Genomic DNA, 27,783 nt, shown 5'->3' with positions numbered 1-27,783 from the left:
CGTGTGGGGAGATCTGAAAACAGCAGTTGGGAGAAGGAACCCTTCAAATCTCGGGGAAACTGGAGCAGCTTACACAAGAAGAGTGGACCCAACTGCCAGTAGAGAGGTGTAGGAAGCTCATTCATGGCTATGGGAAGCGTAATAAAGAATTGTGGAGACCAAATACTTTTGTCCGTTTCAACTTATGTTTGGAGAAAATGGTGAGTTATTTGAAAAAAGTACAATGGTGCCAATATCTTTGGCCATGACTGTCTATGTATATATATTTTTTACTTGCTTCTTCAAAATTTCATTCTTTATATGCACATCGAATTGAGCATTAATATTGTTTGTAGTTTGGCCTTTTCAAAGTAAAGTACAAGAACATAATTAGCAGAGATGAGATATATTAGGAAATGTAAAGATTTCTGCCACTGGATTCCATTTGCAGGTTTCAGAAGGTGGAACAGAGTCCTCGCGAGACTCAACGTATCCACCGACATCTCCCTTCGCCCCTCCCCTCCTAAACTCCCCCACCCCTCCCCTTCAAATCTCCCCCCTCACCCCTCCGCTCCCAAATTCCCCCCTCACTCCTCCCCTCCCAAACTTCCCCTCGCACCACCCCTCCTAAATTCCCCCCTCGCCCCTCCCCTTCAAAACTCCCCCCTCCCTTTAAAATATCCCCACCCTCCATTTTTCTCCAATTCTCCCCTCTCACCCCTCCTCCTCAAATCTGCCTCCTCCCTGCTGCCTTTCCCTTCCAACTCATACCTCCACCTCCTACAACCTTCTTCTTTGCTCTGCCCAACCCCTCAAACAACACATCACTGTGCCTCTTTCAATCACCATCAAACCTTTTGTCCTCCTCATCCTTCCCTTTCTCCTAGCTCTTCTGAAATCTCCGACACACTATCAACAGCTCTCCCTACCTTCTCCTCCTCTTCTCATCTTACCAGACCCCTCCCCTATCCTGTATCTGATGCTCCCCTTCCTCTTCCTTAACGGTATGGACCTCAAACATCCGGGGCCTTCACTCAAACCCGACTGATCTCTCCATACAGGTTACTTCTGACAAACCAGACTTAATCTCCTTAACAGAAACTTTCCTCCTTCAAGATGTCTCTGATTGCTTAATATCTCTCCCTGGTTACTCCCTCCTCCGGAATGATAGACCCGAGCCTCGTCCTAGTGGTGGGTTTGCTATCTTTATCGAAAACTCTTCCTCACTCTCACTGCACTGCCCTCCCTCCACCACACCCCCAGCAGTACCTCTGGTTACGGCTTCCTCTCCGCTCCCACCTTTTGTTCAAATGTGTGTTGTACTGTCCATCAAACAGTGATGACTCCATTGACATCTCACTGTCTGACAAAATGGACCAACTTCTATCCACTCATCCCAACTCCCTCGTCCTCATATGTGGCGACTTCAACTGTCATCATGCCAGCTGGCTGGGTGGGGGTACCTCTCTCACCAGCCATGGCATCTCAGCAAAGGACTTCTGCGCCTCATTGGGACTGGCAATCTGTCAATTTCCCGACCAGGATCTCAGTCAACGGAGCATCATCTCTTCTTGACTTGGTTATGACGAACTTCCCTCTACTGCCTCTGACATCAACCAATCCTGGGAATTCTTCCAAGGTAAATTGCTCTCTCTCTCTCTTGCACAGATTTATCCCATCTCGTCTTCAGTTATCATACCCTTCTTCCCATCCATGGTACACTGAATCTTGTGGTGAGGCAGTTGCCCTAAAACAACTTGCCTTCGCCTCTTGGAAGGCAAATCCAACTGATAGCAATCACAATCCCTTCCACCAAGCTCGGAACAAGTGTGTGTCTACCCTCAGGAGAGCCAGTAAACATATCTATCTACTTTCAAGACTGAACTCTCAAACCTGTCTCCCTCCTCCAAATCCTGGTGGCGTCTGGTCAAATATCCTGCTCTGCCGCTCTATCTCACCATCTCTCTGTTCTCTTCACCCTCTCTTTTGCTCAAGGTCATCTGCCATCAGCTTGGAAATCAGCCAACATTACAGCTTTACATAAAAAAGGTGCAAAAACGGATCCTTGCAACGACAGACCAATCAGCCTGCTCCCAATAATCAGCAAGGTCATGGAATCCATCATCGATTCTGATATTAAATCCTTCCTCTCTCCAATGGCTTGATCTCAGATCATCAATTTGGATTCAGACCAAGTCCATCGACTCTGGACATGCTGCTTCTGCTGTCTCAACAATGGATGGAGGTCCTTAATGCCAAACAGGAAATCAGAGCCGTCTCCCTTGACATATCTCTAGCTCTTAAACGAGCCTCAATCTTGTATACAAAAAAATAAATATATATATATATATTGTTACGGACTGCGGATTAGATGTTATATTTGCCGAGCGGAGGCTCCGCGACCTAACAGTTATTCCCCCGACTAAAACCCGATTCAACCCAAACGTTGGCCGTATCGCACCGCAGCTGTTCAATCTGGAAAACTCTAAAGCGACCGAATGCAAAGAGGAAGAAGACGTACAGAAGAGTAACTGGGTTTATTGTTATTCACACATATAAGCAAAAAGAAAGCAGTCACGTTTATTTACAGGGACATGAGACGCAGGTGACACAGTGAAATCTTTAGCTTATCTAACAGGCTTACTTACTACCCAGGGACAAGACAAAAGACAGACTACGAACACACTTACACGGGGAATGATGATAGGGATGGCTGGTGGATGGCTGGCGGGATAGGGAGGTCCAACTGGTCCTGCAGCACGATCGGCTCGTTGGGCAGCCGCCGTTCCTTCGCGGCCCTGCTCCAAACTGCCGTCCAGGCCCCACGCTGCTGTGGCTGCAGTTTCAGTGGCTCGAGCTGCTGTAGATGCAGTTTCGGTGGCTCAAGCTGCTGTAGATGCAGTTTCGGTGGCTCGAGCACGCAGCTCAGCTCTGACGACCCAGCTCTTGTCTCCTCCCTCCTTGTCTCAACTGCTGGACTTATCTCTCTTGGGAACGCCCCGCCGGCGGGTTATATAGGCCCCGCCCCTCAACCTTTGCGAACCTCCCCCAAACGCTCTCTCTCCGCCCTCTCAAGCCAAACCCCTTGTTCATGGTTGGTCGAGTGGGGCTGGCTCACTCCTCCCCTCTCTGACGAGGTGGGGACCCGCCTTTCTTCCCCAACCCTGCCTCGTGGCCAATGGTGGTTGAAGAGAAAACCGCCCAAAATGCAGTTGGCCATCGAAATGAAATGAAAGGGGACCTATTCTTATTTCACTTGGTACAATGGAGTATTTAAGTTAATGGGGGACACAGCCTTACCCTAAGACACATAATAAGATATAAGCTATTGAACAGGGGTATTCTATGATTGGCTGACGTGGATGCTTTATGGACTAATTACCGAGACGCCCTTTTTATCTTTATACAGCTCTGGAGGCAGGAGGGGCCATATCCAACAATGTTCATCACCATTTCCAATACAATACAACACAATCAAAAAAATGCAATCCTCATATCTGCAACACTGCACCCTCCTCCTCTTAGGCACGTCCCGGGCCTACAACTTTAAGTTAGTGTGACACGTAGGTGTAGTTCCCTCTACTTTTAACCTGACCCTGAGTGCGACAGTTTTAAAACATAAATAAATGTGTCCCGCTGCTCCATTGCACCCTGCCTAACAGACTTACGCCCACAGTTAACCGAATTGCGGAATGGTCTTCAAACTATACACTGACGGTGGGGAGCATTATTTACAATTGACGCTACTTTTATTTACAAAACTAACCCAGGGCCTGTGATTGTTCTTTCTGGGGGGGGGGGGAGACAGTCTGCTCTGCATCGACGCACCATGAAAGCACCCATAACGCACCAATACACCCCCAAGCACCAATCGGTGCAGTCACCATTGTTCAATGAATAAAAATAAACCAACAACCCCTCACCCTGCAGGTGGTCTCTTGCTCTTCGGCTCCCTCTGCTGGCTATTATTATTTCTTCCAGTTGTTGTCACCTTCTTTGCTGGCGGCCTATTTGTATTAAAACTTGCACCCAACGTGTCCTTTTTATTTATTTATGGCCCACCAGGCCGACTACGTGTGGTTCACCTGTGGGGCATCGGTGCCCTGTGGCCAAGGTCCGCCAGCAAGATTTCGGGCCCTCATGGCCGGTTCCAGCAGAGGGGCCATGCCCCAACCCATGGGGTCCATAAGTGGTGATCGGCCACAGACATGTGGTCCATCATGTGGTGCATCGATGCAGACAGCTGGTTCTGGGAGTTCCGGGCGCACAATGGCCGACTCACGCACGCTCCCCTCGGCGCCCAATGGCGCACAGGTCATGTGGGAGAAAAAAAAGGGGAAAGACAAATGAGTGAGGGGTAAGGTCACAAGGGTACACATCAATAAGGCAATGCAAGGCGAAATGCGTACGGAGGGCGAAGTGAGAAAGCTCGTCCCTACCGTACGTCACCCCCCTGTCACCTACACTACCCTTGCCCTTACCCCATATGTACAAAATCTACACATTACAAATTCGTCACTACTGTCACGTCTTTCCCATATTTCCCCTATACCAAATTCGTCTCCACAATCCCTCTACTTCAAAATTTGCCATCACCCAATTCATCATCAATCCTCATAAGGAGGAAGAGATGGAACCTCAAGCACAATGTCACACCCACGTCATGATGCGTCTCACAATCCAAAACATTTGCACATAAAAAATAATCAAAACATGGCATGGTGTGGAGTACCTGCACCTCAGGTGAGTGGATGCAGATGGTGCGAGGAGACTCCAATCCTAACTATCCTCTTAATGACTTTAACACACGTTACACTACCCGGGGTCTTTCCCTGCCAATCCATTGGCCACTTACACTATGGGTTCTAATAACCAATTCCCATTGACCAAACTGTGGTGCTTCTAAATTTGGGGTCTCACTCCCCCGATTCATCTCCCGGTGCCCTTGCACAATTTCTGGGCTGTGACGTGTAGCTCTCCCAGCAAGTCTACCCACCTGCACACCTCCACCACTGTAGTTGCCACCCGAGCTTACCTAGCTCCTCACCTTAACCTATCTACTGGGGAAGGCCCCTCCTGGCTCTGTCACCCCTTGGTGCCCTCTGGCACTGGGCTACCCGGGTCCGTCCTCCGGATCCTCGGGCCCCATCCACAACTACCGGCTCCCAGAGCCCACCTGCGGCCTCACCTGGCCGACATCCTCACAATGGTAGAGTGCCCAAACCAACTACACACACTAACAGGCTACACGCCCAGCCATTTCCACAACACTAATGCACCCATCCAAATACCATTTTCTCACCCGCACCACAGATGCCAATATCCAACCACAATTTACCTATACCCTCTACCTAACACTTACACTACCCGCCCCGGGTATTCGTGATGGGGGTCCACTCTTCCCCCATTCACACCTTCGCACCATCCACTCCACTCCACAATTTCCACCATACTCACTCCACGACCATCCATTCCAATACGCCATATATCCCACACTGCCATTTATTCCACACTCCACGTATTTCACACAACCATTCTTTTCATACACCTGTTGGTGCACACCTGTGCACTCACACCTGGTGCCACCTGCACCCTCCTCCTCTTCCTGGACCATTTGGTCAGCACAATACACAATCACCTTCACTCACTCATACACTGCTCCACACACCTGTCCAGTTGCACACCTGTGCAATCACACCTGTTCAATCTCACCTGTTCAATCCTCAAACACACGGCATCATCTCATCTAACTACTCCCCTCTGAAACTTGCGCTTCCCAGTCGTCCCTTTAAACTATTGCGCTCCCACGTCATTATCATCCACACTAAACTACCTGCATCCCCGCTACAGGTATCAGTCACTAACTAAACCTTAACGTTACCTAATGTCAATCTCTAGGGCCCTACACACGATATATCCTAACCCTCCCGGGCTAGTTTTCACTGCCATCAACCCCATAAACTAGTGCTCCTTTGCCCCCCCGCTGTGAGGGATGGTGGATTGGCCATCCCATCACATGGGGCATCTCTTACTATCAATTTTGCACACCAAATTCCAACCAATCAAAAATTTGCCAATTACTGCCAATTCTATTCACTTTTCTAAATTTCGGATCAAAACCACTATCACTATTATCATCATCAGTCTTCTCACTAGTGCCTCTCGGTGCGCCAATTCACTTCCACAGCCCGGCTTCGTAAAGCCGAGCAATGAATGCGGGTTGTTTGGTGCCGGCGGCTGGATACGTCCGACACTCGGTGCAGGGAAGGACGCTTACCCGGGCCGAGATCCCACGCACCCCCTCGGCACGGAGCCATCCAATTGCCCGATCTCGACCTGCCGGAGCGCCTCAACAAAAAGGGGTCGCCATGACGACCCTTCCTATCGGGCTGCCCGTTCCGCCTAGCGGAGCACGGACGCGGCCGTTCCAAACGCGGCCCAGCGTGGATCACGTACGGCGGTCCTTTCGAACCCGCCGTGGTTCGGATCCCCGCTGGTCCTCACGGCACGCGAAGCTGCCCGACGCGCACTGAGGGCCCGATTCGGCTAAATGTCGTTCTAACCGCTACCCCGGTTACCGTCGATGCCTCACCTGCATGCTTACACGCATACGCTACCCCTTTCACCCTCACTGAGCTCGGTGTTCCAACGCCGCCCGTACACCCCGCATACTTCGTCATTGCATTCGTTCTTTCGCTCACAGACTTGGTCACACACCTGACCACCGAACACCTTGGCACACACTCGTCGCTCGCACACCTCACCAACACACCTCTTCGCGCCCCCTTCTCGGTCACCTCCTCTGTGACACTCACACGTGTGCTCTCACTCGCACACCCAACCACGTGCCTCACTACCAACTCAAGTGTGCATTCCCACACACGCTCTACCATTCCAGGTGTGCATCCTTCCATTCCAGGTGTACATACTCGCTCACCTGTCACAACCAACTCACGCTCCGTGTCACTCTCACTACTCTCACCTCCACTCTTGACAGCGCACTCACCCTTACTCTCGACAGCGCACTCTTTCCTCATGCACCCATCCGTTACACACCTTTCTCGCGCACACTCTTGCGCACACTCTCCCGTTACACCCTCTGTAACATTCACCACAGGCATGCATTCTCCCTCACTCTTGACAGTGCACTCTTTCCCCATGCACCCGTCCGTTACACACCTTTCCCACGCATCCTCTTGCGCACACTCTTTCGTTACTTCCTCCGTAACACTCACCACAGGCGTGCATGCTTCCGTTACATCCTCTGTAACACTTCTCACTACGCGCTTCCATGTGCTCCCTCGCACACGCGCTACGACCGACTCACTCTCGACAGCACACTCACTCCTCGGCGCGCACTTTTTCCTCACACACCCCATGGTCGGACATTCTCGCACACCTCTTTTTTTGTACACCGTACCTGTCGCACACTTCACCAACGGCCTCTCAGGAACACCCGGGTCCACATCAACCCCCAAGCCGACTGAAGCTCCCCTCACATCATGTACATTTCCACGTATATCGCCACTCACCTTGGCACCTCGTCTCCGCACCTCCTTCACCACCTGCAAACTCTTTATTTGGTTAGTGAGCACACCATTATGAGTTGAGCACCGACCTTGCACATATTCCATCACCTCCTCCTGTATTTCTCTCTTAGTTTCTGTCCGTCTCTTCTTAATTTCACTCACCTCTTCTTCCACTTCCTCTAATTTTTGCTCACCTCTTTTATTTCCCGGTGCGTCTCCTCAAGTTCGTCCTCTAAGGCTACCTTAACCGTTTCTATGTGCGTCCTCACCTGCCGGTCCTTTGTCTCCATTATCTCTGTCACCTCGTCCAACCTCGTTGTCAGTCCCTCACGTACCATCTGACATTGCCTCTGTGTTGCTATCAAGTCATTTTTTATGTCGTTTTGTGTCGCTTTTAACCCTCCTAGTACCGCAGTGTTCCTTTGAACCTGCTCCACTAACTCCGTTTGTCCCTCTGTCAGCTGTTCCACCTCCTCCGTCAGATCTTCTATTCCCCCTTGTAACCTAGCCGTTCCATTTCTCACCTCTTTCTCTATACGCTTTTCGCCTCGCTTTACCTCCTCGCGTACCCCCGAGACCTCCTCACTTACACCTCGTCGTATCTCCTTTTTCATCTCCTCCCTCGCTTTTGTAGATGCCACCCTCATCTGTCCCAATTCATCCCTCTGAGCATCCAATTTACTTTCTCACCCGATTTTCACCTCCTCTATCTGGTTCCCCATCTGTTCGATTTCCCGGGCGGATTGCTCCCCTATTTCCCGCAATTTGTCTTCCATCCTATTTTCTAACCCCATTAACCCTTTTTTCACCCCCTCTAACTGATTCTCCTGGGCAGCCATTCTATTTTCCACCCCCGTTAACCCATTCTTTACCTCTTTTATCCCATTGTCTAACCCCTCAAATTTAGCTTCTAGCCGTTCCCCCATTTCTCCCATTTTGCCCCCCATTTCGCCCATTTTGCCGCCCATTTTGCTCCCCATTTCACCCCCCAATCGCTCACTATCAGCCCTCAATTCGTCCATTTTGCTCCCCATTTCGCCCCCCAATCGCTCACTGTCAGCCCTCAATTCGTCCCTTATCCACTCACCCTGAGCATCCATTTTTGCCATCATTTGAATCATAAAGACTCGCATGTACTCTGGCATCTCTGGCTCGGCTGCCGCGACCACGTGCGCAGCGCAATTTGGTGCGGCTACGGTCACGGGCGCGGCAAAATTTGGTGCCGCTACAACCACGTGCGCGAGGACGCCATCTTGTGCGCCTGATACCCCCTCAACCACATCCTCCATATACATTTCCCCTAGGTCCTGGGTCGATTCCACCCCGTCTATCCCTCCCACCGACATCCCGTCGCCTTGACCAGCCATGGCGCGATTTCAAAATTCGGGTTTTGCTTTAAAACACAAATTTTCAGCAGCTCGTAATTTTGAGCGCGTTAAGCGCGCTTCGGGCCTCGTATCTCACTCCCCGACACCAATTTGTTACGGACCGCGGATTAGATGTTATATTTGCCGAGCGGAGGCTCCGCGACCGAACAGTTATTCCCCCGACTAAAACCCGATTCAACCCAAACATTGGCCGTATCGCACCGCAGCTGCTCAATCTGGAAAACTCTAAAGCGACCGAATGCAAAGAGAAAGAAGCCGTACAGAAGGGTAACTGGGTTTATTGTTATTCACACATATAAGCAAAAAGAAAGCAGTCACGTTTATTTACAGGGACATGAGACGCAGGTGACACAGTGAAATCTTTAGCTTATCTAACAGGCTTACTTACTACCCAGGGACAAGACAAAAGACAGACTACGAACACACTTACACGGGGAATGATGATAGGGATGGCTGGTGGATGGCTGGCGGGATAGGGAGGTCCAACTGGTCCTGCAGCACGATCGGCTCGTTGGGCAGCCGCCGTTCCTTCGCGGCCCTGCTCCAAACTGCCGTCCAGGCCCCACGCTGCTGTGGCTGCAGTTTCGGTGGCTCGAGCTGCTGTAGAGGCAGTTTCGGTGGCTCAAGCTGCTGTAGAGGCAGTTTCGGTGGCTCAAGCACGCAGCTCAGCTCTGACGACCCAGCTCTTGTCTCCTCCCTCCTTGTCTCAACTGCTGGACTTACCTCTCTTGGGAACGCCCCACCGGCGGGTTATATAGGCCCCGCCCCTCAACCTTTGCGAACCTCCCCCAAACGCTCTCTCTCCGCCCTCTCAAGCCAAACCCCTTGTTCATGGTTGGTCGAGTGGGGCTGGCTCACTCCTCCCCTCTCTGACGAGGTGGGGACCCGCCTTTCTTCCCCAACCCTGCCTCGTGGCCAATGGTGGTTGAAGAGAAAACCGCCCAAAATGCAGTTGGCCATCGAAATGAAATGAAAGGGGACCTATTCTTATTTCACTTGGTACAATGGAGTATTTAAGTTAATGGGAGACACAGCCTTACCCTAAGACACATAATAAGATATAAGCTATCGAACAGGGGTATTCTATGATTGGCTGACGTGGATGCTTTATGGACTAATTACCGAGACGCCCTTTTTATCTTTATACAACTCTGGAGGCAGGAGGGGCCATATCCAACAATGTTCATCACCATTTCCAATACAATACAACACAATCAAAAAAATGCAATCCTCATATCCGCAACAATATATATATATATATATATATATATATATTGTTGTGAATATGAGAATGTTTTTTTATTTTGTGGTGGTGGTAAAATGTTGTAAAAGGTTGTTGTAAAAGGTTGTTGTAAAATATCACCCCTCCTCCCTCCGTTGTGGTTGTATAAAGGTCAAAGGGCGTTCCCGTAGTTAGTCCATAAAAAAACATACATGCAGGACACGATATATCTTTTCTTTTGATAGTTATCTCTTATTCTGTGTTTTAGGATAAGGCTGTGTCTCCCATTAATTAAAAGTACTCCATTGCACCAGTGAAAGAGAATAGACCCCCTTTCCTTCCCATCCCCAAAAATCTCCCTTTCCATCCCCTCCAAAACCTCCAATGACCTCATATTACATCCCCCTCTCGTCATTGGCGAGCCTCGATTGCCCATATTACCTCCCCTCCAATAACCACCATTGACCACGAGGCTCGGGTCGGAGAAGAAAGGCGTGTCGCACCTCGTCAGAGGGGAGGAGGGGCGCGCCGCCTGTCGTCATCCAGGGCGGAGCCCGAGGGTCGCGCGACCAACCAGGGCCGAGGTGAGCACCCCCGATGGGCGTGTCCAAAGCGCCGGGGGGCGTGATCGCTGGGGGCGCTATAAAAGGGCGCAACCGGAAGTGAACCAGAGGAGAAGAAGAAAGAGAGATGCACTCTGGGTTGGTCTGGGTCGGTTGAGAGAAAGAGAGGAGGAGTCGGTTGCAAGAGAAGAAAAAAGAGAGATGCACTCTGGGTTGGTCTGGGTCGGTTGAGAGAAAGAGAGGAGGAGTCGGTTGCAAGGAGTTGGTCACAGTCGGTTGCCAGAGAAAGGAGTCGGTGGTCAGTTGGTTGCGGTGGTGAGGAGTCGGTGGTGACGAGTGAGACAAGGCCTGGCAGGGCAAGTGCAGGCGGCCGCAGCAGCGCCACCCAACCGCCAAAGGGGGCCTGAACGGCGGTTCGGAGCAGGGCCGAAACGGACCGGCGGCTGCTGAACGCGCCGGTTGTGCTGCGGGACCCCCCTTGGACCTTTCCTCTCCCTCCAGCCATCCACCTTCTGCCATCCCTGGCATTCCCCACGTGAGTCAGCGTTCTGTTTGTTCTGTCCTGGGATATAAGTTAAGTCTGTAGGTAAGCTAAATTTGCACTGTGTCACCTGCGTCTTGTGCTTGTAAATAAACGTGACCTCTGTCTTTTTGCTTGTGTGTAAGTAGTAGGAATAAATGTAGTAGTATTTCAAACCTTTTTTTTGTCTCCGTTTTCCTCTTGCATTGCGTCGCTTTTGTCTTTTCCCTCATTGAGCAGCTAGGGTGCGATACAACCAACGTTCGGGTGGAATCGGGTGAGTTTTGTTAGGTCGCGGTTTTAAACCACCGCTCGGTCTATAACATCCTAACCGCGATCAGTAACAATTGGTGTCGAGGAGTTGGATTCGGACCTGGGACTAAATTTGTTAGGCCCAAATTTTGGAACACCAATTGTACTATTAGAGTAACAATTGGTGTCGGGGAGTGAGATCGACCCGGAGCGCGCTTCACGCGCTCAAAATTATAAAATACCGAAATTTGTTTTGTTTTAAAGGAAAAGCCCGAATTTTGAAATCGCGCCATGGCTGTCCAAGGCGACGGGATGCCGGTGGGAGAGATAGAGGGGTTAGAAGTAACCCAGGACTTCGGGGAAGAAAGGGAGGAGGAAAATGGCAATGTGGTTGCGGGAATATCAGGCGCGCAAAATGGCGCGCTCGCGCACGTGGTTGAAGGGTCCCAAAATAGCGGCGCCGCGGAGGGCGAGCCCGCGGTGGCGGCTGGGGACGCTGGGCAAACCGGGTTTGACCTCAGATTATTCTTGACCCAACTGAATGCAAAAATGGATCAAATGGGGAACCGGATGGAGGCTCAGAATAAGCAATTGGGGGTAATGGGAAACGAAATGGGGGTAATGGGAAACCAAATGGGGGTAATGAGGGACGAAGCGAGGGGTACCGTTGAGGGGTTAGCCAATAATTTTAAGGGGTTAGACAATAATTTTAAGGAGTTAGACAAGAAATTTGAGGGGTTAGACAATGGGATAGAAGGGGTGAAACATGGGTTAACGGGGGTGGAAAATAGAATGGCTGCCCAGGAGAATCAGTTAGAGGGGGTGAAAAATGGGTTAATGGGGTTAGAAAATAGGATGGAGGACAAATTGCGGGAAATAGGGGAACAATCCGCCCGGGAAATCGAACAGATGGGGAACCAGATGGAGGAAATACGACGAGGGGTGAGTGAGGAGGTCTCGGGGCTACGCGAGGAGGTAAAGCGAGGCGAAAAGCGTATAGAGAAAGAGGTGAGAAATAATACGGCAAAGTTACAGGGGGGAATAGAAGATCTGACGAAAGGAGTAGAACAGCTGACAGTGGGACAAAAGGAACTAGCGGACCAAGTGGAAAAGAACACTGCAATCATCGGGGGTTTAAAAGCAACACAAAAGGACATTAAAAATGAATTAATAGCGACACAAAAGGAATGTCAAATGGTACATGAGGGATTGACGAAGAGGTTGGAAGAGGTGACAGAAGTAATGGAGACGAAGGACCGGGAGGTAAGGACGCACATAGAAACGGTTAAAGTAGCGATGGAGGAAGAAATAGAGGGGGCGCACCGGGAGCTGAAGGAGGTAAAGGAAAAATTAGAGGAGGTGGAAGAGGGGGTGAGTGAAATTAAGAAGAGACGGAGGGAAACTAAGAGGGAGATAAAGGAGGAAGTCATGGAATATGTACAAGGTCTGTGTTCAAATCATGATGCGGTGCTCACTAACCAAATAAAAAGTTTGCAGGTGGCAGAGGAGGTGCGACGAGGTACGGAGGTGAGTGGCAATGTATATGATGTGAGGAAAGCTTCAGTCGGCTTGGGGATTGGTTTGGATCCGGGTGTTCGTGAAAGGCCGTTGGTGAAGTATGTGACAGGTCAGGTGTGCGAAAAAAGAGGTGTGCGAGAATGTCCGACCATGGGGTGTGTGAGGAAAAAGTGCACGCCGAGGAGTGAGTGTGCCGTCAGGAGTGAGCCGGTCGTAGCGCGTGTGCGAGGGAGCACAGGGAAGCGCGGTGTGGTGAGTGTTACGGAGGAAGTAACGAAAAAGTGTGCGCGAGAGGATGCGCGAGAAAGGTGTGTAACGGACGGGTGCATGAGGAAAGAGTGTGCCGTCGAGAGTAAGGGTGAGTGCGCTGTCAAGAGTGGAGGTGAGAGTAGTGAGAGTGAAACGGAGCGTGAGTTGGTTGTGACAGGTGAGCAAGGATGCACACCTGGAATGGTAGAGCGTGTGTGGGAAGGCACATTTGAGTTGGTAGTGAGGCACGTGGTTGGGTGTGCGAGTGAGAGCACACCTGTGATTGTCACAGAGGAGGTGACCGAGAAAGGGGCGCGAAGAGGTGTGTTGGTGAGGTGTGCGAGCGACGAATGTGTGCCAAGGTGTTCGGTGGTCAGGTGTGTGACCAAGTCGGTGAGCGGAGTGAGTGTACCGAGGTGCGTAAGGAAAGGTACGAGGAGAATGGGAACGGCTGCATGTATGAGCACGAAAGGGGTAGCGTATGCATGTAAGCCTGCAGGTGAAGCGTCGACGATAACCGGGTTAAAGGTTAGAACGACTTATAGCCGACTCGGGCCCTCGGTGCGTGCCGGGCTTCGCGTGCCGCGAGAACCGGCGGGGATCCGAACCACGGCGGTTTCGAAAGAACCGCCGTGCGCGATCCACGCTGGGCCTCGCGTGGAACGGCCGCGTCCGGGCTCCACTGGGCGGAGCGGGCAGCCCGATAGGAAGGGTCGTCATGGCGACCACTTTCTATTGAGACGTGCCGGCAGGTCGAGATCGGGACATTGGATGGCTCCACGCCGAGGTGGTGAATGGGATCTCGGCCCGGGTAAGCCTCCGTCCCTGCCCCGAATGCGGGACGTATCCAGCCGCTGGCACAAAACGACCTGCGTTCATTGCTCGGCTGTACGAAGCCGGGCTGTAGATGTGAATTGGCGCACCGAGAGGACCTAATAAGTAGACGGGTGATGGTGATAGTGATAGTAGTGATTTGATACAAAATTTAGAAAAGTGAATAGAATTGGCAGTAAATGGAAAATTTTTGGTTGGTTGGATTTAGGTGTGCGAAATTGATAGTAGGACCTCCCCAATGTGGTGGGATGGCAAATCCATCATCCCTCACATTGTGGGGGCAAATGCGCAATAGCTTATGGGGTGTATGGCAGTGAAAACTAGCCCGGGTGGGTTAGGTTATATTGATAGGGCCCTAGAAGATGACATTAGGTGACGTTAAGTTTAGTTAGTGACTGATACCTGTAGTGGGGACGCAGGTAGATTAGTGTGGATTATAATGACGTGGGAGCGCAATAGTTTAAAGGGGCGACTGGGAAGCGCAAGTTTCAGAGGGGAGTAGTTAGCTGAGATGATGCCGTGTGTGTGAGAATTGAACAGGTGTGATTGCACAGGTGTGCAACGGAACAGGTGTGTGGAGCAGTGTATGAGGGAGTAGTGGTGATTGTGTGTTGTGTTGACCAACTGGTCCAGGAAGAGGAGGAGGGTGCAGGTGGCACCAGGTAGGATTGCACAGGTGTGCAACGACAGGTGAATGAAAGACAGGTGTATGGAATAAATGGTCTGGAGGATTGGAATGGATGGTCGTGGAGTGAGGATGGTGGAAATTGTGGAGTGGAGTGGATGGTGCGAAGGTGTGAATGGGGGAAGAGTGGACCCCCATCACGGATACCCGGGGCGGGTAGTGTAAGTGTTAGGTAGAGGGTACAGGTAAATTCTGGTTGGATATTGGCATCTGTGGTGCGGGTGACAGAATGATGTTTGGATGGGTGCATTAGTGTTGTGGAAATGGCTGGGCGTGTAGCCTGTTAGTGTGTGTAGTTGGTTTGGGCACTCCACCACTGTAAGGATGTCGGCCAGGTGAGGCCGCAGGTGGGCTCTGGGAGCCGGTAGTAGTTGTTGTGGATGGGGCCTGAGGATCCGGAGGACGGACCCGGGTAGCCCAGTGCCAGAGGGCACCATGGGGTGACAGAGCCAGGAGAGGGGCTGCCCCCAGTTAGATAGGTTAGGGTGAGGAGCTAGGTAAGCTCGGGTGGCAACTACAGTGGTGGAGGTGTGCAGGTGGGTAGACCTGTTGGGAGAGCTACACGTCGCGGCCCAGAAATTGTGCGAGGGCACCGGGAGATGAATCGGGGGAGTGAGACCCCAAATTGAAAAGCACCACAGTTTGGCCAATGGGAATTGGTTTTTAGAACCCATAGTGTAAGAGGGCCAATGGTTTGGCCGGAGAAAGACCCCGGGTAGTGTAAAGTGTGTTAAAGTCATTTAGAGGATAGTTAGGATGAAGGATCTCCTCGCACCATCTGCACCCACTCACCGGAGGTGACAGGAACTCCACACCATGCCATGTTTTATTATTTTTTATTGTGCAAATGTTTGGAATGTGAGACGCATCATGACGTGGGTGTGACATTGTGCTTTGATGTTCCATCTCTGCCTCCTTATGAGGATTGATGATGAATTGATGATGGCAAATTTTTGAAGTAGAGGGATTGTGGTGACGAATTTGATATAGGGGAAATATAGGGAAGACGTGACAGTAGTGACGAATTGGTAATGTGTAGGTTTTGTACATATGGGGTAAGGGCAAGGGTGGGCTAGGTAACAGGGGGGTGACGTACGGTAGGGACGAGCTTTCTCACTTCGCCCTCCGTACGCATTTCGCCTTGCATTGCCTTTTTGATGTGTACCCTTGAGACCTTACCCCTCGCTCATCTGTCTTGTCCCCCCTTTTTGTCTCCCACATGAGGACCTGAGCGCCGTTGGGCGCCGAGGGGAGCGTGCGTGGGTCGGCCATTGTGCGCCCGAAATTCCCAGAACCAGCTGTCTGCATCGATGCACCACATTATGGACCACATGTCAGTGGCCGAGCACCACTTATGGACCCCATGGGTTGGGGCAAGGCCCCTCTGCTGGAACCGGCCATGAGGGCCCGAAATCTTGCTGGCGGACCTTGGCCACAGGGCACCGATGCCCCACAGGTGAACCACACGTAGTCGGCCCTGTGGGCCATAAATAAAGATAAATAAAATGGACACGTTTGGGCAAGCTTTATTGCAAATAGGCCGCCAGTAAGCAAAGCAAATGAAAATGACAACAACTGGAAGAAATAATGATAACCAGCAGAGGGAGCCGAAGAGCAAGAGACACCTGCAGGGTTGGGTTTGTTGGTTTTATTTTATTCATTGAACAATGGGGACTGCACCGATTGGTGCTTGGGTGTGTATTGGTGCGTTTTTGGGTGCTTTAATGGTGCATTGATGCAGAGCAGACTGTCCTCCCCCCAGAAAGAACAATTACAGGTCCTGGGTTAGTTTTGTAAATAAAATTAGCGTCAGTGTAAATAATGCTCCCCACCGTCAGTGTATAGTTTGAAGACCATTCCGCAATTCGGTTAACTGTGGGCGTAAGTCTGTTAGGCAGGGTGCAATGGAGCAGCGGGACACATTTATTTATGTTTTAAAACCAGTCGCACTCAGGGTCAGGTTAAAAGTAGAGGGAACTACACCTACATGCCACACTAAGGTAAAAGTAATAGGCCCGGGACGTGCCTAAGGGGAGGAGGGTGCAGTGTTGTGAATATGAGAATGTTTTTTTATTTTGTGGTGGTGGTAAAATGTTGTAAAAGGTTGTTGTAAAATATCACCCCTCCTCCCTCCGTTGTGGTTGTATAAAGGTCAAAGGGCGTTCCCGTAGTTAGTCCATAAAAAAACATACATGCAGGACACGATATATCTTTTCTTTTGATAGTTATCTCTTATTCTGTGTTTTAGGATAAGGCTGTGTCTCCCATTAATTAAAAGTACTCCATTGCACCAGTGAAAGAGAATAGAACCACTTTCCTTCCCATCCCCAAAAATCTCCCTTTCCATCCCCTCCAAAACCTCCAATGACCTCATATTACATCCCCCTCTCGCCATTGGCGAGCCTCGATTGCCCATATTACCTCCCCTCCAATAACCACCATTGACCACGAGGCTCGGGTCGGAGAAGAAAGGCGTGTCGCACCTCGTCAGAGGGGAGGAGGGGCGCGCCGCCCGTCGTCATCCAGGGCGGAGCCCGAGGGTCGCGCGACCAACCAGGGCCGAGGTGAGCACCCCCGATGGGCGTGTCCAAAGCGCCGGGGGGCGTGATCGCTGGGGGCGCTATAAAAGGGCGCAACCGGAAGTGAACCAGAGGAGAAGAAGAAAGAGAGATGCACTCTGGGTTGGTCTGGGTCGGTTGAGAGAAAGAGAGGAGGAGTCGGTTGCAAGAGAAGAAGAAAGAGAGATGCACTCTGGGTTGGTCTGGGTCGGTTGAGAGAAAGAGAGGAGGAGTCGGTTGCAAGGAGTTGGTCACAGTCGGTTGCCAGAGAAAGGAGTCGGTGGTCAGTTGGTTGCGGTGGTGAGGAGTCGGTGGTGACGAGTGAGACAAGGCCTGGCAGGGCAAGTGCAGGCGGCCGCAGCAGCGCCACCCAACCGCCAAAGGGGGCCTGAACGGCGGTTCGGAGCAGGGCCGAAACGGACCGGCGGCTGCTGAACGCGCCGGTTGTGCTGCGGGACCCCCCTTGGACCTTTCCTCTCCCTCCAGCCATCCACCTTCTGCCATCCCTGGCATTCCCCGCGTGAGTCAGCGTTCTGTTTGTTCTGTCCTGGGATATAAGTTAAGTCTGTAGGTAAGCTAAATTTGCACTGTGTCACCTGCGTCTTGTGCTTGTAAATAAACGTGACATCTGTCTTTTTGCTTGTGTGTAAATAGTAGGAATAAATGTAGTAGTATTTCAAACCTTTTTTTTGTCTCCGTTTTCCTCTTGCATTGCGTCGCTTTTGTCTTTTCCCTCATTGAGCAGCTAGGGTGCGATACAACCAACGTTCGGGTGGAATCGGGTGAGTTTTGTTAGGTCGCGGTTTTAAACCACCGCTCGGTCTATAACATCCTAACCGCGATCAGTAACAATATATATACAGTATATATATATATATATATATATATACAGTATATATATATATATACAGTATATATATATATATATATATAGTATATATATATATATATAGTATATATATATATATATATATAGTATATATATATATATATATATATATATAGTATATATATATATAGTATATATATATATATATAGTATATATATATATAGTATATATATATATAGTATATATATATATAGTATATATATAGTATATAGTATATATATATATAGTATATATATAGTATATAGTATATATATATATAGTATATATACACAAAGAATTAAGTTAAGCACCCCCCCGTTTTTTTACAACCTCGCACATTACAAGTTTGTTGTCGTCAAAACAGTGTAATATACCCATGATATTGCTATATTTTCTGGAGAAGTGATATTATGGTCACATAAAAACATAACAATCATGCCGTTTTCAATATTTTATTCTGAATAATTTAAGGTGAAAATTTTTGGGAATTTTAGGCATATTTTCACCTCAATTTAAGTATGGAGCTATAGGTCCATCACGGACAGTGTGGATGACGTTTATGTTTTCTAACGTACAGTCATTGTTCTGAGAAGACCTCTAGCGATCTTTGCGTCAATAACGTGTGTAGGACCCACGTGATCGGATCACTGACTCAACCCTACGTCTCATAGACCCTGTAAGCCGTCGTATGCGTTGCTGTGGCAGGTTGTTCCATTCCCGATGTAATGCACGTTCCAATTCATCCAGATTGGCTATTGGAGGGACCATCTTCGCAATTTGTCGTCCCAACATGTCCCAAACGTGCTCGAGGGGGTTCAGGTCAGGACTGTACGCAGGCCAGGGGATGGTTGTCACAGCACCTTGCTCCATCCGATCACGTGGGTCCTACACACGTTATTGACGCAAAGATCGCTAGAGGTCTTCTCAGAACAATGACTGTACGTTAGAAAACATAAACGTCATCCACACTGTCCGTGATGGACCTATAGCTCCAGACTTAAATTGAGGTGAAAATATGCCTAAAATTCCCAAAAAATTTCACCTTAAATTATTCAGAATAAAATATTGAAAACGGCATGATTGTTATGTTTTTATGTGACCATAATATCACTTCTCCAGAAAATATAGCAATATCATGGGTATATTACACTGTTTTGACGACAACAAACTTGTAATGTGCGAGGTTGTAAAAAAACGGGGGGGTGCTTAACTTAATTCTTTGTGTATATATAGTATATATATATATAGTATATATATATATAGTATATATATATATATAGTATATATATATATATATATATATATATACATATATATATATATATATATATATATATATATATATATATATATATATATATATATATATATATATATATATATATATATATATATATATATATATATAGTATGTATATATATATATATATAGTATGTATATATATATATATATATATATATATATATATATATATATATATATATATATATATATATATCGTGCCTTCGATACGGTCGGGCAACCCGCCCTGTCCTGCCTCACTCACTGCCCTGCTCACCAGAATCTCCTCTTATGGTATCCATGGTAACCTCCACGCAAGGCTTGCGGACTTCCTCTCTGGTCAGTCAACATGTGGCCCTGAATAGAATTCTCTCATCTCCCCTTCCTGTTCAGGCTGGAGTTCCCCAAGGCAGTGTTCTGGGCCATGTGCTGTTTCTGGTCTTCATCAATGATCTCTCCGACTCTCTGTAAAATCCTCTCTATCTCTTTGCTGATGACTCCCCTCTCTGCCGCTCCATATCTCAACCCTCAGATTGGCAGTCTGAAGCCTCTTCACTCTCTGCAGACCTGGACAATATTACAAACTGGTCAAACAAGTGGAACATGTCTTTCAATCCTGACAAATGTCACATTCTTACTATGTCTCTCCGAAAATACCGACTGGACAACCAACCCTCCCATCTACTTTCGCTACAATCCTCTCCAAGAAGTTCTGCCACTTATGCTTTTGGGTCTCACTATCTGCCATGATCTTTCCTGGGAAACCCACGTTTCCAAGCTGGATTCCAAAGCCAGTCGCTGTCTGGGCATCCTCCGTCATGCGAAGTCTTTTCTGGGCACTTCTGAGCTCCTCACCGCATACAAGGCTTTCATCCGCAGCTCTATGGAATACTGCTCTCCCCTCTGGGCTGGTGCTCCTGCCTCACAGCTAGCTCAGCTTCACGCTGTTGAAACCAAAGCATTCTGAATCATTGGAATCTCCCGCGATGAAGCTGGTTCTGAGGGCCTTTCTCTCTTTGTCACCGCAGGCAGGTAGGTGGTCTTTCTGTCTTCTACCGACTCCTCTCTGGCCTTGCTCCCACTGCTCTGTCCCCCAAATATTCCTGCAGGATGCAGAAGATCTGCCAGAAACCCTCTTCTGGTGAAACTGCCAAAATCAAGACTCTCTGCTCACATTCACTCTTTCATTCCTCTTTTCTCCCACCTCTGGAACAAACTCCCACACTCTATTCAAAGGCTGTCCCCACTCCTGGTCTTTAAAACAGCAGTTCACCACCATCTATCATCCCCCCTCCAAAACCTGTATCTTTTCTACCCCCGTTAAAACACCCCAAATCCACCTCTTTCAATCTGCAACTTCTTTCCTGAAATTTATAGTAGTGTCAATTTGTTTTATACCATGTACCCCTCCCCATCACCCTCCTCCCACCCCCCACAACCCCCCCCCCCCCCCCTCATCGGCCCGGCCCTCTCCCTTCCACAGATCTACCGACGTCCCTGTTCTCCACTGTTGTTGTGCTTGTATGCTTTCCTCTCTCCCCCTCTTGTCTCCATCTCTCTTAATTTATTGTACGTTTTATGGGTCTGTGCTTGTTCTCGTGTGTATTGTGTTAGCTCTTACATGGGCCATGCCACACTCATGCCTATATTAAACAAGGAACATGTCCATCCAAAAAGTGCCAAAAGTGTAACATCATTCCCTGGCAGGTTCTGGACAGACTCATATCCACTACTCACATTCGTTTCGATCACCCATCCTGCCATTAGCTGGATCTCGTCATGCACCGCCACTTATATGCTCTTGACGTGGACAAGTCCATCGAACATGGCTCATCAAGCTGTCATCATTGTGTGTCTTTGAAGAAGGTGCCTCATAATCAGATTCCACAGCCCACTGCAGATCCCCCAGAGACGGTTGGCTTATCCTTCGCTGCTGATGTCCTAATATGGGAACAACAAATCATCCTCGTCTTAAGGGAATGTGCCACTTCCTTCACTTGTAATGCCTTGCTGGAAAATGAATGCCATGAGACTTTACGTGATGCCTTGCTGCGTTTATGCATTGAGCTCTGACCGTTGGATGGACCACCTGCAGTCATTCACACTGAAAATGTTCCAGGCTCTTGTCAAAGATTAACTCCTCCATCAATATATGTAGGCTCTCATTATAAATGGGCAGAGTCAAGAACTCCAACAAAAACCCTGTAGCTGAAAGAGCAATCCAAGAACCTGAGTACAATCTATTGCACAAGGACCCATTGTGAAACACAGTGTCACCCCTGCAGCTGTTAATTGCTGATGCTCGTTTGAACTCTCGCCTTCAAGCCAGAGGTCTGTCTGCACGTGAAATGTGAGTCCAACCTCACCAGTTCTCCAATAGTCAAATACCTATGACTGACCAGGACCTGCTTCTTGACCAACATTTTCAGTGGAAATGCAAACATCCTTGGAATAAAAAAATCCAAAGCTCCATCCAGCGCATTTCATGAGGTTCATTTTCACGAGGTTTCATGAGGTCAGCTGGATTTCTCTTCAGTTAGATAGGACTGCGGGGCAGCTTTCAGGTTCCCCAGATGTGGTTTCATGTTCCCTAGTTGTGCTACAGTTGTGCACCACTGGATCAGGCTCCTGGGAGCCCAGATGGTATATCCATGACCTGGGCAAACACTGATGCACCTTAAACCCTAGCACAGGTATGGTGGGAAAAGATCTGTGGTGTGGAGGTGATGATGGCAGGGATAAAGGCCATTAACTGAAGTTCTGCACATAAGCAGTTTGGGTGTGATAGGCCTACTATGCAAAAAAATAAAAATAATAGTAATAATTAAAAAAAAAAATCACTGGCATATCACTCTTGGAATGTGAAACATTCAAATTCTGACTAATATTTGTACTGACAATAAACCTGAAATAATAGCAGCAGTTATTGATCAGGAACAAGTAAGGTATAATACTGAAATTGCAGCAATCCAGGAAACAAGGCTTGCAAGTTAAGAAAGTCTTAAATAATAGAACTGCACCCTCTTCTGGTCCAGTACAAAAATATCAACGAGAGAAGAGAGGCTGGAGTTAGTTTTGCCATTTTAAACAAGCCGATTGGTAAACTTAAAGCACAATCTCAGACAGATTGGTGAGCCAAGACTCCAAATTGATGAAGACACTATCCATACACCACATCCTCCCTTCCGTGGATGTTCCACGGGTTTCGGCTAGTTATAAACAAAAGGGAATAAAAAAAATTAAATAATATTTAAATAAAATATTATGAATAAAATAAGAAAAAAATTAAATAATATTAAAATAAAAATATTATAAATAAAAGGGAATAAAAAAATTAAATAATATTAAAATAAAAATATTACAAATAAAAGGGAATAAAAAAAATTAAATAATATTAAAATATAAATATTAGAAATAAAAGGGAATAAAAAAAATTAAATAATATTTAAATAAAATATTATGAATAAAATAATAAAAAAATAAAAAAATATTAAAATATAAATATAAATAAAAGGGAATAAAAAAATTAAATAATATTAAAATCAAATATAAAAAAAATATCAAAAATAAAATAACATTAAAATATTATATATATAAATAATAAAAAATATCAAAATAATTTTGTTCTTTAACAGCCACTATTATCCCACCTTGTGGGGTTGGCCAGGGGAAGCTTGGTCCCAAGTCTTTCACAAACTGGCCTGGCTAGGCCTGACAATCACCTTGTTAGGGGAGGAATTTGGAATTTGGTTATGGTGCCGGCGATACTCACCTACTTTTTGCAAAGGACACCATGGGATCTTTAACGTCCATCAACACATGCTGGCAGATGGGACTCCCAGTTTAACGTCCATCCGAGGGACCGCGCATGCATTGATGAATCACACAGCCTGTGAAACACCGAACTGAAGTTTCTGGTGAAACTGCCAAAATCAAGACTCTCTGCTCACCTTCACTCCTCCATTCCTCTTTTCTCCCACCTCTGGAACAAACTCCCTCACTCTCTTCAATCCCACTCCTCCCTCCAGGTCTTTAAAACAGCTGTTCACCTCCATCTCTTATCTTCCCCCATCCAAAACGTTGATCTTTTCTACCCCTGTTAATTCACCCCAGATACACTTTTCTGAAATACCAACTTCTTTCCTGGAAGTCCTAGCAGTGTCGATGTGGTTTTTTGTCCGCCGTCGCACCGCGGAGGGAAAGGGGGACTATGGTTTTCCCCTCCGTCCGTGTGTCCGTCCGTCCGTCCGTCCGTGCGGGCGTGCGTGCGGGCGTGCGTGTGCGTAAGCGAAGGACCGCATTCGAATTTGGTGTGTGGGTGCAACCCACGTCAAAATCCAAGATGGCCGCCGCCATGTATGTCTGATGCCATGTATGTCTGAACCTTGTGAGCTGAATATCTTGAAAAATAAGCGAAGTACCAACTTCTAATCTGGTGTGTGGGTGTATCTAGGCATAAGGAAGAATGCTATTGAAAATTGGGTCGCCATGTCAAAATCCAAGATGGCCGCCGCCATGTATGTCTGAACCTTGTGAGATGAATATCTTGAAAAATAAGCGAAGTACCAACTTCTAATTTGGTGTGTGGATGTATCTCGGCATAAGGAAGAATGCTATTGAAAATTGGGTCGCCACGTCAAAATCTAAGATGGCCGCCACCATATGTATGTCTGAACATTGTGAGCGAAATATCTCGAAAAATAAGCGAAGTACCAACTTCTAATTTGGTATGTGGGTGTATCTAGGCACAAGGAAGAACGCTATTGAAAATTGGGTCTCCACGTCAAAATTCAAGATGGCCGCCACCATATATATGTCTGAACCTTGTGAGCGAAATATCTTGAAAAATAAGCGGAGTACCAACTTATAATCTGGTGAGTGGGTGTATCTCTGCATAAGGAAGAACGCTATTGAAAATTGGGTCGCCACGTCCAAATCCAAGATGGCCACCTCCATGTATGTCTGAACCTTGTGAGCGAAATATCTCGAAAAATAAGCGAAGTACCAACTTCTAATCTGGTGTGTGGGTGTATCTCTGCATAAGGAAGAACGCTATTGAAAATTGAGTCGCCACGTCAAAATCCAAGATGGCCGCCTTGCGTCTTCCACTTTGTCAACTCGCATCACTTCACCTACGGGGGACCTAGGCGTAACGCTTGTTTACCTTTCCCAACCCCCCACCCTCCTTCCCATGCCTCCTCCCCCCAAGCCCTCTTCCTCCCACAGATCTCCCGATGTCCCTGCTCTCAAATGTTGTACTTGTGTGCTTTCCCGTCTCTCCCCATCTTGTCTCCCGCTCCCTTTATTTCGTCTTATGTGTCAGTTTGTCTTTTTGTGATTAATGTTAGCTCTTACACGAGCCTCGATCTTGTATACAACAACAAAAACAACAACAAAACAACAACAACAACAACAAAAAAGACAGCCCATGCTACTCTTATCTTGCTTTATGGACCCACATGACAAACAACGAGGAGCCAAAAGACCTATTCCATTCTGACCTGCTCCATACTCTTGAAACTATTCCATGCTCCGACAAGCTCCTTCTGATGGAAGACTTTAAGGCCAGGGTTAAAGCAGACTGCAAGATCTGGGGGCAGGTTCTGGGTATTGTTACAGACGCGGTTGTGGATGTTGGTTTACCGAGCGGTTTGGTATGACCGCGTCTGCACAGTTTACCCGATTATACTCGAACGTTGGCCGAGTCGCGCTATGCTAAATCAATTAAGGAAAGGACACAACGGCTGGGTTAAAATGACACGACACCAGGGGTTCAGTTCTCAAGACCTCCGGAGGAGGTTATAATAGTTCGGAACGTTAGATTACAAGGACAAGAGAGACAGCATAGGAAGATAGGCACTTAATCACGGTCTTATAGTAACCCCGACAGACGACAGATAAACGGGACAAGACTGACTCACACGGGGATTGATGGCAAGGAAGGGCAGGTAGTCGGTGGACAGCACAGGGTGCACCTTGTGCTCAGGGACAGGATCCACACGGTCCGAAAGATGCAGGGAGGTCTCTCAGCGCTCGGAGGTGGCGACTGGTTCTTCTTCAAGCTGGGGGCGCATCTGACGTCACGTCCGGTAAGTGGCTGCGTATATCCGGCGGGGAGTGACACGCCCTCGGCTCGTTAGCTCCGCCCCAGATGGAATCGGCCCGTTGCTTCTTATTGGGTGCGGGGGTTACCGGGCTCCGCCCTTGACGAGGAGCTGACAGCCATCCCCTTCGTGGTAACCCCGTGGGCGCACATGGCAATGGCGGCTAACCAAGCCGGTGTGAGGACGCACACTCCCCGCACCGCGGCCGCGCCGCCCCCGCTGTGGTTGTAGTTGTTGTTATTGTTTCATGAGGAAGATGGGAGGAGGTATGGGGAGGTCCTAAACTCACTACTGGTGCCATACAATCACATTCTGGTGCAACGAAGAGTCAGAATTAATGGAAACGAGTCCTTAACTGACATAGACTAAGAATAACTAGCAAGAGGTCCTATAGTTGTCTACGTGAGATGCGGTGAACCTGGGCACGACAGTTAATGGGGGAAAAAGGGGAAGGTCGGTTCTACAGAGTGTTGTTTACAGACAATGGGACTAGGGAATGGGGGATTGGGGATAGTTGGGGAGTATTGGGGAAATAGGGGAATATTTACAAGCGGATATGGAGGCCAAATCCCATATCCGCAACATTATTTTTGCCAAAGGCAAGTCCACCTCTAATGGCGGCAGCCTACTTCAACTGTACAATGAAAAAGCCCTGGCTATCACCAGCACGTTTTTTTTTTTTTAGAATAACTGACAAGTGGTACTTTTCTTGGAAACATCCACAATCAAGAAAAGCACCACGTACTTGACTATATTATTACAAGAGGATCTGATATCAACGAAGTGTTATTAAAATGGGCCAGGCGAGAGGCATACTGCTCAACTGATCACTTCCTCATTCACAAGATTTGTAAGCTAAAGAAAATATTGGCTAAAACAAAGCAGTGATCAAAAACTCTGAAGAAACGCAATGTGCACAAACTTGCGAATGTTGACATCCAAAATGGGATTGCAGAGTCAGTGAGTAAAATTGTGTGTGAAGGTGAAGTTGACAATCAGTGAAAGCAGCTCAGTTGCCCGATCTATCAAACATTCTTAAAAAGTTCTTGGTAAAATCCAACGAAAAAAAGGTTGATTGGTTTGATGAAAATACAGAAATCATGAAGCTCTGCGGTGCAAGACAGACAGCAAATAATGCTATCAAAAGCTGGAACAAAATATCGACGCAGCAAAGGCTTAGAAGGGCCGAGGCAGAACTACAGCTTAAAGTGAGAAACATGAAGAATGAGTGGTGGTGACAATAAGGCTGATGAAGTCCAACATGTCAGTGACATGAACAACATGAAAGCATTTGATGCAGATATTTTTAAAAAAACATCCTTAAATATGGCTCCGATCAAGAATGCCGATGGGTCTCAAACTTTTACATTCAAAGGAAAACTTGCAAGACCTATTAAATTGTCCATCCACTTCAAATATTTGAACCACCAGTTCAAGAAGAGCGAGGAAGAGTACCAACTATGGCAGAACTGCCAAATGCACAAAAGGAACTAAAAAACGGGAAGGTTCCAACTTCCAAGTTGAGTCCTTGCTGTGAAATGCACTACACAGCAGAGATAACCTACAGGAACAGCTGATTTTATTCTGAAATACACTGAATCACTACAATTGAACACAGACGGGGGCCAATTAACTTGGTATGTGATTTCGAGGGTGATTGTTTACACCTGAGCTAAGTTGCAATTTCTATTATAAGGGAGTTGGGCACTTATCTAACAAAGATATTCTAGTTTTGTATTTTTGATTAATTTTGTAGAATTTGTTTTTCACTTGGAAGTTGTGGGTTACGATGTGTAAACAAGCGTTACGCCAAGGTCCCCCGTCGTTGAAGTGATGTGAGTTGACAAAGTGGAAGATGCCAGGTGGCCATCTTGGATTTTGACGTGGCGGCCCAATTTTCAATAGCGTTCTCCCTTATGCGTAGATACACCCACACACCAGATTAGAAGTTAGTAGTTCGTTTATTTTTCAAGATATTCCGCTCACAAGGTTCAGACATACATGGCGGCGGGCATCTTGGATTTTGACGTGGCGACCCAATTTTCAATAGCATTCTACCTTATGCGTAGATACACACACACACACCAGATTAGAAGTTAGTAGTTCGTTTATTTTTCAAGATATTTCGCTCACAAGGTTCAGACATGTATATGGTGGCGGCCATCTTGGATTTTGACGTGGCGACCCAATTTTCAATAGCGTTCTTCCTTATGCCTAGATACACCCACACA

At 47.8% G+C, this 27,783-nt stretch overlaps 1 protein-coding gene across 3 annotated transcripts in view; it reads right to left on the bottom strand.

Moving 5' to 3' along the window:
- Window positions 1–27,783, bottom strand: part of LOC137431847 (uncharacterized) — a 113,079-nt gene that overhangs the window by 14,210 nt on the left and 71,086 nt on the right. The gene's annotated exons all lie outside the window — the stretch shown is intronic.

The sequence above is a fragment of the Myxine glutinosa genome, chromosome 7 (assembly GCF_964187855.1).
Source record: "Myxine glutinosa chromosome 7, kmMyxGlut1.1, whole genome shotgun sequence".
Taxonomy (NCBI): Eukaryota; Metazoa; Chordata; class Myxini; order Myxiniformes; family Myxinidae; genus Myxine; species Myxine glutinosa.
Note: the sequence above shows the minus strand (reverse complement) of the source record. Positions and strands in the feature narration are given on the sequence as shown.